This window comes from Homarus americanus, unplaced genomic scaffold (assembly GCF_018991925.1).
Source record: "Homarus americanus isolate GMGI-L3 unplaced genomic scaffold, GMGI_Hamer_2.0 scaffold37663, whole genome shotgun sequence".
NCBI lineage: Eukaryota > Metazoa > Arthropoda > Malacostraca > Decapoda > Nephropidae > Homarus > Homarus americanus.
Window position 1 is genome coordinate 99,281 of NW_024734343.1, and position 10,578 is coordinate 109,858.

A 10,578-nucleotide genomic window follows, 5' to 3' on the forward strand; every position below is an offset into this window, starting at 1 on the left:
TCCTCACAATTTTGAGCTGCCAGTCCCTCTTGTGCAGGGTCGGCCAGCCTTTTGTGTGATGTGATCTACTTTTTCCACGGTTACCCTGACACGATCTACCAGCCTAATATTCACCCATTGCCACTAAATACAGAGAGAGAGTAAACAAATAATATTTTTCAATAATTATGATATATTGTTAGCATGACAAAATCATAAACTTACTTTACTAATGAGATGGTTGGCACTGCATGTGGTGCAGGAGATTGGTCCTAGAGCAGGGCTGGGGAACCTACTGTATGTGTCCAAGGTGGCACATGGCAGTACATGATGCTGGGAGTGATTAGTTTTTTATACAAGTGTTGGCTGGGGGATCATGTGAGTGGACAAGTCCCTGCAGGTCAAATCAGTATTCAGGTAGTGACAGAAGTGAACGGTTGGCGTTGGTTTCGTTCTGCTCATAGTTTTTCTTGTGTTGTTTGTTAGCGAACATTGAATTGCTTTTTAATTTTTTGAACAGGTTTCTTAAAATGCTTGCCTTTATTTCAGTCTCCCTCTCTTATAATGTGTTAGTAAAACAAAATGATTACCAAGTTAATACAAATTTATTATTATTATTTTAATGTCATAAACAGAATTGGTGCCTTACTCAACAAGGGGGTACAATACAGTACAGGTTGTACCTCTCTAGTCCGGGACCTGACCGGTGCTGGACCATGGAAATTCACCCTTTTCCTGGATAAATGGTGACTTGTGCTTACACGCGAGCACCACTTTCTCTGTTCGTGGTCTCTTTGAAGACATATTGAAGGGTTAAATGTCATACAGTAGCTTCTCAAATTTCGCGAGTTTTTAATTCACTGTTTTTTATTTGGACACAAAAAAACACTACATAATTTAAAATTTGGACGGCGGAAACTAGAATTTCGACGGGTTTGAACGGCTCGCCAACGTTCAGACGTCCACAATCGTGTAAGCAGCGTCATTTCTCTTATGTATAAAAGATTCATTATTGTTTATTACTGAATGTCTTTTTTATTGAATTAATGTTTGTGTGCAAAATGAGCAATACAATTCATTAATAATACGTAGAATATTAAAACACGTGAGGAAATGAGACAGCATTGTTTTAGTTGATAACCAAACCAGTGACTGAGTGGTTCTACATATAAAACAAGAAAATAAGACCCTGGTTGTAGCTGTGGTAAAATTAATGCAAAAAATTAATATGGTTGTTTTAAGTAATGTTATTTAATGTTAATAAATAGAACAATAAAAGTAGCAAACCATTAATGGTAAATAAAAAAGTGATACTGCGAGTATGTAAGTGCGCACATGTGAAAAACATATCATCATTACTCTGCATAAGAATATGAAAGCAACACTTATTTACTGTTCATATATATTTTAATTAATGTTTCTGAATTTGTTTTTATTGAATTAATGTTTGTGTGCAAAATTAACAATACAATTCATTAATAATTCGTGGATTATTAAAACACACGAGGAGACGAGACGGCTGCCGGCATTGTTTTAGTTGATGTTTACAAAACCAGTGACTGATTGGTTCAACATATAAGAGTGAAGAAAATAAGACCCTGATTGTTGCTGTAGTAAAATTAATGTAAAAAAATTAATATGGTTGTTTGAAGTAATGTTATTTAATGTTAACAAATGGAACAATATAAGTAGCTAACCATTAATGGTAACGGAAAAAAGGTGAGACTGCGCGTATGTAAGTGCGCACATGTGAAAACATATCGTCATTACTCTACACAAGAATATGAAAGCAACACTTATTTACCGCTCATATATATTGAAGGGTTAAATGTACTCTGTACAGACAAGCAGAGAGAGAGAGAGAGAGAGAGAGAGAGTTGTGAAAGTCAGTACAGTGAGGACAAGAGAATCCCGGGATGCTAAGAAACCCTCAAAACCCTACAGCTACAACCAGGGTCATATTTTCTTGTTTTATACAGGTATGTAGAACCACTCAGTCACTGGTTTGATTATCAACTAAAACAATGCTGTCTCATTTCCTCACGTGTTTTAATATTCTACGTATTATTAATGAATTGTATTGCTCATTTTGCACACAAACATTAATTCAATAAAAAAGACATTCAGTAATAAACAATAATGAATCTTTTATACATAAGAGAAATGACGCTGTTTACACGATTGTGGACGTCTGAACGTTGGCGAGCCGTTCAAACCCGTCGAAATTCTAGTTTCCGCCGTCCAAATTTTAAATTATGTAGTGTTTTTTTGTGTCCAAATAAAAAACGGTGAATTAAAAACTCGCGAAATTTGAGAAGCTACTGTATGACATTTAACCCTTCAATATGTCTTCAAAGAGACCACGAAGCAGAGAAAGTGGTGCTCGAGTGTAAGCACAAGTCACCATTTATCCAGGAAAAGGTTGAATTTCCATGGTCCGGCACCGGTCAGGTCCCGGACTAGAGAGGTACAACCTGTACTGTATTGTACCCCCTTGTTGAGTAAGGCACCAATTCTGTTTATGACATTAAAATAATAATAATAAATTTGTATTAACTTGGTATTCATTTTGTTTTACTAACACATTATAAGAGAGGGAGACTGAAATAAAGGCAAGCATTTTAAGAAACCTGTTCAAAAAATTAAAAAGCAATTCAATGTTCGCTAACAAACAACACAAGAAAAACTATGAGCAGAACGAAACCAACGCCAACCGTTCACTTCTGTCACTACCTGAATACTGATTTGACCTGCAGGGACTTGTCCACTCACATGATCCCCCAGCCAACACTTGTATAAAAAACTAATCACTCCCAGCATCATGTACTGCCATGTGCCACCTTGGACACATACAGTAGGTTCCCCAGCCCTGCTCTAGGACCAATCTCCTGCACCACATGCAGTGCCAACCATCTCATTAGTAAAGTAAGTTTATGATTTTGTCATGCTAACAATATATCATAATTATTGAAAAATATTATTTGTTTACTCTCTCTCTGTATTTAGTGGCAATGGGTGAATATTAGGCTGGTAGATCGTGTCAGGGTAACCGTGGAAAAAGTAGATCACATCACACAAAAGGCTGGCCGACCCTGCACAAGAGGGACTGGCAGCTCAAAATTGTGAGGAAACAGTGTAATTTTATTTATCCATGATGCTGCAAAGGAATAATTAGAGCTAATACTACAATGTGGTGAAATTTGGGCAATACTGCAACACCATAATAAACTATTAACATTTACTTCTGTACAAGACTGGGCTTCAACAGCTTATGGTACTAAATCAACTAGGAATGGTTAATAAAAATAATAATAATAATACAAGTAATGTAAGTGAGACAATCATCACTACATGGACATGAGTTGTACTGCCTTCTGTGTGATTTCGAAGAAAATTTTACCGTCTTCGGTCGAGTTCTTTCTTACTCCAAAGAAGTAATACTCTTGAGATTCCTTCAGTGAGTTCAATACGTTCGACAGTTGGCGGTCAAGTCCATGTTGTTCCCACGAATAAGCTGCAGGCAGAGCTGTTGAGAGAATATAATGCTGTATGGTATATTGTCTTGGGTATACTCAGTCTTGTACAGCAGGCAGAGCTGTTGAGAGAATATAATGCTGTTGTTATGGTATATTGTCTTGGGTATACTCTACACTGCCCTGGTATAGCTAGTCAGTCTTTAGCTGGACACCACACATTGCTGATCTACCACTGAGCAGTAGCCTGAGAGACCCCTTCACTCCTAACAGATCTAAACACCATCTCTAACACTGCTCTCAAGCAGAAAAGGTAATCAAATGCCTATTACCAGTTAGGTTGTTCACTATTGTAATGGAGAAGGGAAGGAAAGGTAAAGGAGGAAGAAGGATATAGAAGGGTGAGAAGGATAAAGGTGGAGGGAGAGAAGGATATAGGAGGGGGGAGAGAAGGATATAGGAGGAGGGAGAGAAGGATATAGGAGGAGGGAGAGAAGGATATAGGAGGGAGAGAAGGATATAGGAGGAGGGAGAGAAGGATATAGGAGGAGGGGAGAGAAGGATATAGGAGGGGAGAGAAGGATATAGGAGGAGGGGAGAGAAGGATATAGGAGGAGGAGAGAAGGATATAGGAGGGAGAGAAGGATATAGGAGGAGGGAGAGAAGGATATAGGAGGGGGGAGAGAAGGATATAGGAGGAGGGAGAGAAGGATATAGGAGGAGGGAGAGAAGGATATAGGAGGGGAGAGAAGGATATAGAGGAGGAGAGAAGGATATAGGAGGAGGGAGAGAAGGATATAGGAGGGAGGGAGAGAAGGACAGGAGGAGGAGAGAAGGATAGGAGGAGGGAGAGAAGGATATAGGAGGGAGAGAAGGATATAGGAGGAGGGAGAGAAGGATATATAGGAGGAGGAGAGAAGGATATAGGAGGAGGGAGAGAAGGATATAGGAGGGAGAGAAGGATAAAGGAGGAGGGAGAGAAGGATATAGGAGGAGGGAGAGAAGGATATAGGAGGAGGGAGAGAAGGATATAGAAGGGGTGAGAAGGATAAAGAGGAGGGGAGAAGGATATAGGAGGGGGGAGAGAAGGATATAGGAGGAGGGAGAGAAGGATATAGGAGGAGGGAGAGAGAAGGATACAGAAGGGTGAGAAGACAAAGGAGGAGGGAGAGAAGGACAGCAGAGGGGAGAAGGATACAGGAGGAGGAGAAGGATAAAGAAGGGTGAGAAGGATAAAGGAGGAGGGAGAGAAGGATAAAGGAGGAGGGAGAGAAGGATATAGGAGGAGGGAGAGAAGGATATAGGAGGAGGGAGAGAAGGATATAGGAGGAGGGAGAGAAGGATATAGGAGGAGGGAGAGAAGGATATAGAAGGGTGAGAAGGATAAAGGAGGAGGGAGAAGGATATAGGAGGGGGGAGAGAAGGATATAGGAGGAGGGAGAGAAGGATATAGGAGGAGGGAGAGAAGGATATAGGAGGGAGAGAAGGATATAGGAGGAGGGAGAGAAGGATATAGAGGAGGAGAGAAGGATATAGAGGAGGGAGGAGAAGGATAGGAGGGAGAGAAGGATATAGGAGAGGAGAGGAAGGATATAGGAGGGGGGGAGAGAAGGATATAGATGGGGAGAGAAGGATATAGGAGGAGGGAGAGAAGGATATAGGAGGAGGGAGAGAAGGATATAGGAGGGAGAGAAGGATATAGAGGAGGGAGAAGGATATAGGAGGGAGAGAAGGCTATAGGAGGAGGGAGAGAAGGATATAGAGGATAGGGAGAGAAGGATATAGAGGAGGGAGATGAAGGATATAGGAGGGAGAGAAGGATATAGGAGGAGGAGAGAGAAGGATATAGAGGGAGAGAAGGATATAGGAGGAGGGAGAGAAGGATATAGGAGGAGGGAGAGAAGGATATAGGAGGAGGGAGAGAAGGATATAGGAGGGAGAGAAGGATATAGGAGGAGGGGAGAGAAGGATATAGGAGGGAGAGAAGGATATAGGAGGAGGGAGAGAAGGATATAGGAGGAGGGGAGAGAAGGATATAGAGGAGGGAGAGAAGGATATAGGAGGGAGAGAAGGATATAGGAGGAGGGAGAGAAGGATATAGGAGGGAGAGAAGGATATAAGAGGAGGGAGAGAAGGATATAGGAGGCAGAAGAGAAGGATATAGGTGGAGGGAGAGAAGGATATAGGAGGAGGAAGAGAAGGATATAGGAGGAGGGAGAGAAGGATATAGGAGGAGCAAGAGAAGGATATAGGAGGAGCAAGAGAAGGATATAGGAGGAGGAAGAGAAGGATATAGGAGGATGAAGAGAAGGATATAGGTGGAGGGAGAGAAGGATATAGGTGGAGGGAGAGAAGGATATAGGAGGAGGAAGAGAAGGATATAGGAGGAGGGAGAGAAGGATATAGGAGGAGGGAGAGAAGGATATAGGAGGAGGGAGAGAAGGATATAGGAGGAGGGAGAGAAGGATATAGGAGGGAGAGAAGGATATAGGAGGAGGGAGAGAAGGATATAGGAGGGAGAGAAGGATATAGGAGGGAGAGAAGGATATAGGAGGGAGAGAAGGATATAGGAGGGAGAGAGAAGGCAGTACAGAACAATACCGTGACTTACATTACTCGCTATTGGCCGACATTGCTCCCTCTGCCTCAGAGAGGCTCTCCAGGTCAAATGGAGGAGGTGACATATACGCTCCTGTAGATAGATAGATGTTTTAATGATCACAAATTATTAATACAAAGTTTACACTAAAATTTGACATACAATAAAATGGTCCAAATGTTTTAAAAGACCAAACATCAATAAAAGTCCACCGATTCAACCAGTAACACAAAACCACGAGTAAATAAACTAAAACACATAAAATGGTTGACTTGTAACTATATACATGAAGTATTAGATGAACTGCACAACAAACAGTTTCATAATCCATTCTTTCAGTTAACAAATTTACAACAGTTGAAATACTATATTGATGGTGTGTTGTTATGAATGGGGTAATGTACTGTGTACAGTGAAATATATTTCACCCCAAGTTGGGTAAATATAATTGTATCTAATGATGTGAGAGCAGGGCTGGTATTTGATACATCAAATATTTTTCTGTATGTATGAAGGCATTTTTGTAGCATAATGTGGGAGTTTATTAATATTGGAGCCAAGTCAGTCACTGGCTGGCCTTGGAGGTGGAAGGATGTCTCAGTTTGTCAGTGGTGGATACCTTTTCAAATTGGGTTTAGTTAAGTATTAACCATTCAGTGCTGCTCTATTATTTATGGGTGTAAATTACTATTACAAAATAGTTTATTGTTTATATATTAGTTGTTATGGAACCTACACACTTATTATGGTTGTCATTTTTTAAATCTTTTATACAGAGTATAATTGTTAACCTTCACTCCTGAACTGTTGGGTTAAAGGCAGCTGTTTGAACCCAGCAATAACATGTGTTGAGTTAACAATTGTGTCATAAGAGCCACCATTAATCTTCAAGTTAATAAGTTATGGGCACTCTTCACCAACTGAATAACACCACATGGCCCCTGTTCCTCCTCCATGGCCCCTGTTCCTCCTCCATGGCCTCTGTTCCTCCTCCATGGCCCCTGTTCTTCCTCCATGGCCCCTGTTCCTCCTCCATGGCCTCTGTTCCTCCTGCATGGCCCCTGTTCTTCCTCCATGGCCCCTGTTCCTCCTCCATGGCCCCTGTTCCTCCTCCATGGCCTCTGTTCTCCTCCATGGCCCCTGTTCTTCCTCCATGGCCCCTGTTCCTCCTCCATGGCCTCTGTTCCTCCTCCATGGCCCCTGTTCTTCCTCCATGGCCCCTGTTCCTCCTCCATGGCCCCTGCCTCATATGTTCCTGGCCACCCACTCTCACTGGTGTCCACTCGTTCATCTTTATCTTTGTATTACACATTGTATCAACAGTTGCATTGATAGTCTTGTATAATTGTACTCTACTTGGGTCTGAGTTTGACAGTTTGTGTAAGGCTATTTGAACATTGTCAATATTGTTAAATAAAAGATCGTGTACGCGTCTGCCGCACGGTGTTGGATGGAGGCAGAGTCGGTCGTACGTCCCGGAGGATAAATTATTCTAAAACGTTTCTTCCACATTTACCAGACCGCACTCATCAAGGGGTTAGGTTAGGCTGAGGCCGTGAGTGTACTTTCCGATAATCGACTGCCGTATACCAACACACGCGAGAAAAATAAGACCGATTAACGACGAAAACAAAAAATAAAACGTGAAAAATTCAACACTTACGTTTAGCGGGTGTACTTGACCCCCTGGGCGATGGATAGGTTCTTTTGATGGGACGATCAGTGTCCTTCACCCTGGCACTGTCCTCCACCCTGACAGTGTCCTGCACCCTGCAAAACAACACAACCACACTTGAGTGATCAATCCTTATGGAAAATTATTGATAATAATGACCTGCCAATCACAGCAGCCATACGACAACTGGCAAGACAATATATAACATTACAGTATGTGGAGTGACTATATTATTATTACAAAGAAATAACTTGTTCAACTATTGAAAGACAAGCACCTTGGTGGTTGGGCAACCTGTTGAGAGCGGTCCCTCTGCTGCACCCATGACAAAAGTTCATGGTGGTGAGAGGCCCACCACTCTCTCAGGCGGGTTATTTCCGCCTTCTCCACATCTGTGGAAAACACGACAATGACAAATATTATTGTGTTGTTTCCTCCAGTAATATCAACTTTAGGGCAGTGACACAGTACAGTGTGGGGACAGTACAATAGTGTGGGGCAGTGACACAGTAGTGTGGGGCAGTGACACAGTACAGTGTGGGGACAGTACAATAGTGTGGGGCAGTGACACAGTAGTGTGGGGCAGTGACACAGTACAGTGTGGGGACAGTACAATAGTGTGGGGCAGTGACACAGTACAGTGTGGGGACAGTACAGTGTGTGGGGCAGTGACACGTGGTGTGGGGCAGTGACACAGTAGTGTGGAGCAGTGACACAGTACAGTGTGGGGTCAGTGACACAGTAGTGTGGAGACAGTGACACAGTACAGTGTGGGGGTCAGTGACACGTGAGTGTGAGACGGTATTTACAGTACAGTGTGGGGACAGTACAATAGTGTGGGGCAGTGACACAGTACAGTGTGGGGCAGTGACACAGTACAGTGTGGGGACAGTACAATAGTGTAGGGCAGTGACACAGTACAGTGTGGGGACAGTGACACAGTACAGTGTGGGGACAGTACAGTCGTGTGGGGCAGTGACACAGTACGGTGTGGGGCAGTGACACAGTACAGTGTGGGGACAATTACAATAGTGTGGGGCAGTGACACGGTAGTGTGGGGCAGTGACACAGTACAGTGTGGGGGCAGTGACACAGTACAGTGTGGGGGCAGTGATACGGCAGTACAGTGTGGGGGCAGGCTGGTACAGTGTGGGGGCAGTGACACAGTAGTGTGGGGGCAGTGACACAGTAGTGTGGGGGCAGTGACACAGTACAGTGTGGGGGCAGTGATACAGTACAGTGTGGGGACAGTGACACAGTATAGTGTGGGGCAGTGACACAGTAGTGTGGGGACAGTACAGTAGTGTGGGACAGTACACAGAAAGTAGTTGAAGGGTCAGGAATCAACATATTAGCTGACACAGATTCAGAAACACTCATCCACATCATCTGGGTTTAACTACATCCGGATCATCCATATTTCAACGAGCTGTACGACGTAATCTTACCAGTGACTCTGTAATTTTCATAGTCAGTAATAGGTTCAAACTCTTCACTGCATGCTGAACTAAATCTTACCACTGATTTGGCCGAGAAAACCTTGGCCACATACTTATTATTGTAGTGCTCCACCTGAAATAAATAAATAAATAAATAAATAATTTTCCTTCACTGAACAACAACAAGATAGGCTCAGGTGAACATTAGGCACCCCAGTTTATTTCAGCTAATGATTAAACACTAAGACTGCCTGGGGAGTGAAGGTTACTGTACACCCCAGTTGATGATTAAACCCCTTAATGCTAACCTAACCTCAGTTAGTTTAGATAATTGTACACAAGTTAGAGAGCTGTTGTTCACAATGTACAGTACACACACAGGGTCATCAACGTACCATCATATTAGAAGTCCTGATAATCTGTCCTCTCTCGACAGTCCCTCGGAGCTTCACTAAATTGGGTTCATTTAAAAAAATATGTAAAAGCATGTCGTTGATCGAGGCGCGGGGGTGCAGGCACGTAGGATCTACGATAGAGAGTAGTGTGTGGTATGTTCCTCTTATCGTAATTGTTGGGTGTTTGACCACCTCCTTAATGACTCCATACATTATTCTTTTATCAATGTTTTTCCTACACTCCCAAATTGTTATCATATTTATGTCGGGAAGTGGACTGCTGAGGGAGGGGACATAAAAAATTCGTACATTTCCCCCCATTCCAACATACAATGCTCTTTTTTGCAGTTTGTAACCACATATCATAACCCATTTGTCTTCTTGGGTCTTCTTAAGATGCTCATTTAGATCATGAGCCAAGTCGTCATTGAACATCACTTCAATTGCACTTCCCATTTCACCAGTTGGCTTGACTGAAACAAACAAACAAACTTATCTTACCACAATGTGTATATGAAGAAATACATACAGTGTTAGTGTTGTGTTTAGTTAGCATTAGGGAGTGTTGTGTTGGGGTGTGTTGTGTTGGGGTGTGTTGTGTTGGGGTGTGTTGTGTTGGGGTGTGTTGTGTTGGGGTGTGTTGTGGTGTGTTGGGGTGTGTTGTGTTGGGTGTGTTGTGTTGGGGTGTGTGTGTTGGGGTGTGTTGTTGGGGAGTGTTGTGTTGGGGTGTGTTGTGTTGGGGTGTGTTGTGTTGGGGTGTGTTGTGTTGGGGTGTGTTGTGTTGGGGTGTGTTGTGTTGGGGTGGTGTGTTGTGTTGGGGTGTGTTGTGTTGGGGTGTGTTGTGTTGGGGTGTGTTGTGTTGGGGGTGTGTTGTGTTGGGGTGTGTTGTGTTGGGGTGTGTTGTGTTGGGTGTGTTGGGGTGTGTTGTGTTGGGGTGTGTTGTGTTGGGTGTGTTGTGTTGGGGGTGTGTTGTGTTGGGGTGTGTTGTGGGTGTGTGTTGTGTTGGGGTGTGTTGTGT

General features: G+C 43.0%; 1 long non-coding RNA gene across 1 annotated transcript; it reads right to left on the reverse strand.

The window, feature by feature from the left end:
• Nucleotides 1-8,056: 8,056 nt before the first annotated feature.
• Nucleotides 8,057-9,615, reverse strand: LOC121870204. The gene is made up of 3 exons (XR_006089676.1): nt 9,561-9,615; nt 9,175-9,298; nt 8,057-8,118 (listed from the first exon to the last, which is right to left on the reverse strand). It is a non-coding gene; the product is annotated as an uncharacterized LOC121870204 (long non-coding RNA).
• Between the last annotated feature and the right edge of the window lie 963 nt (nt 9,616-10,578).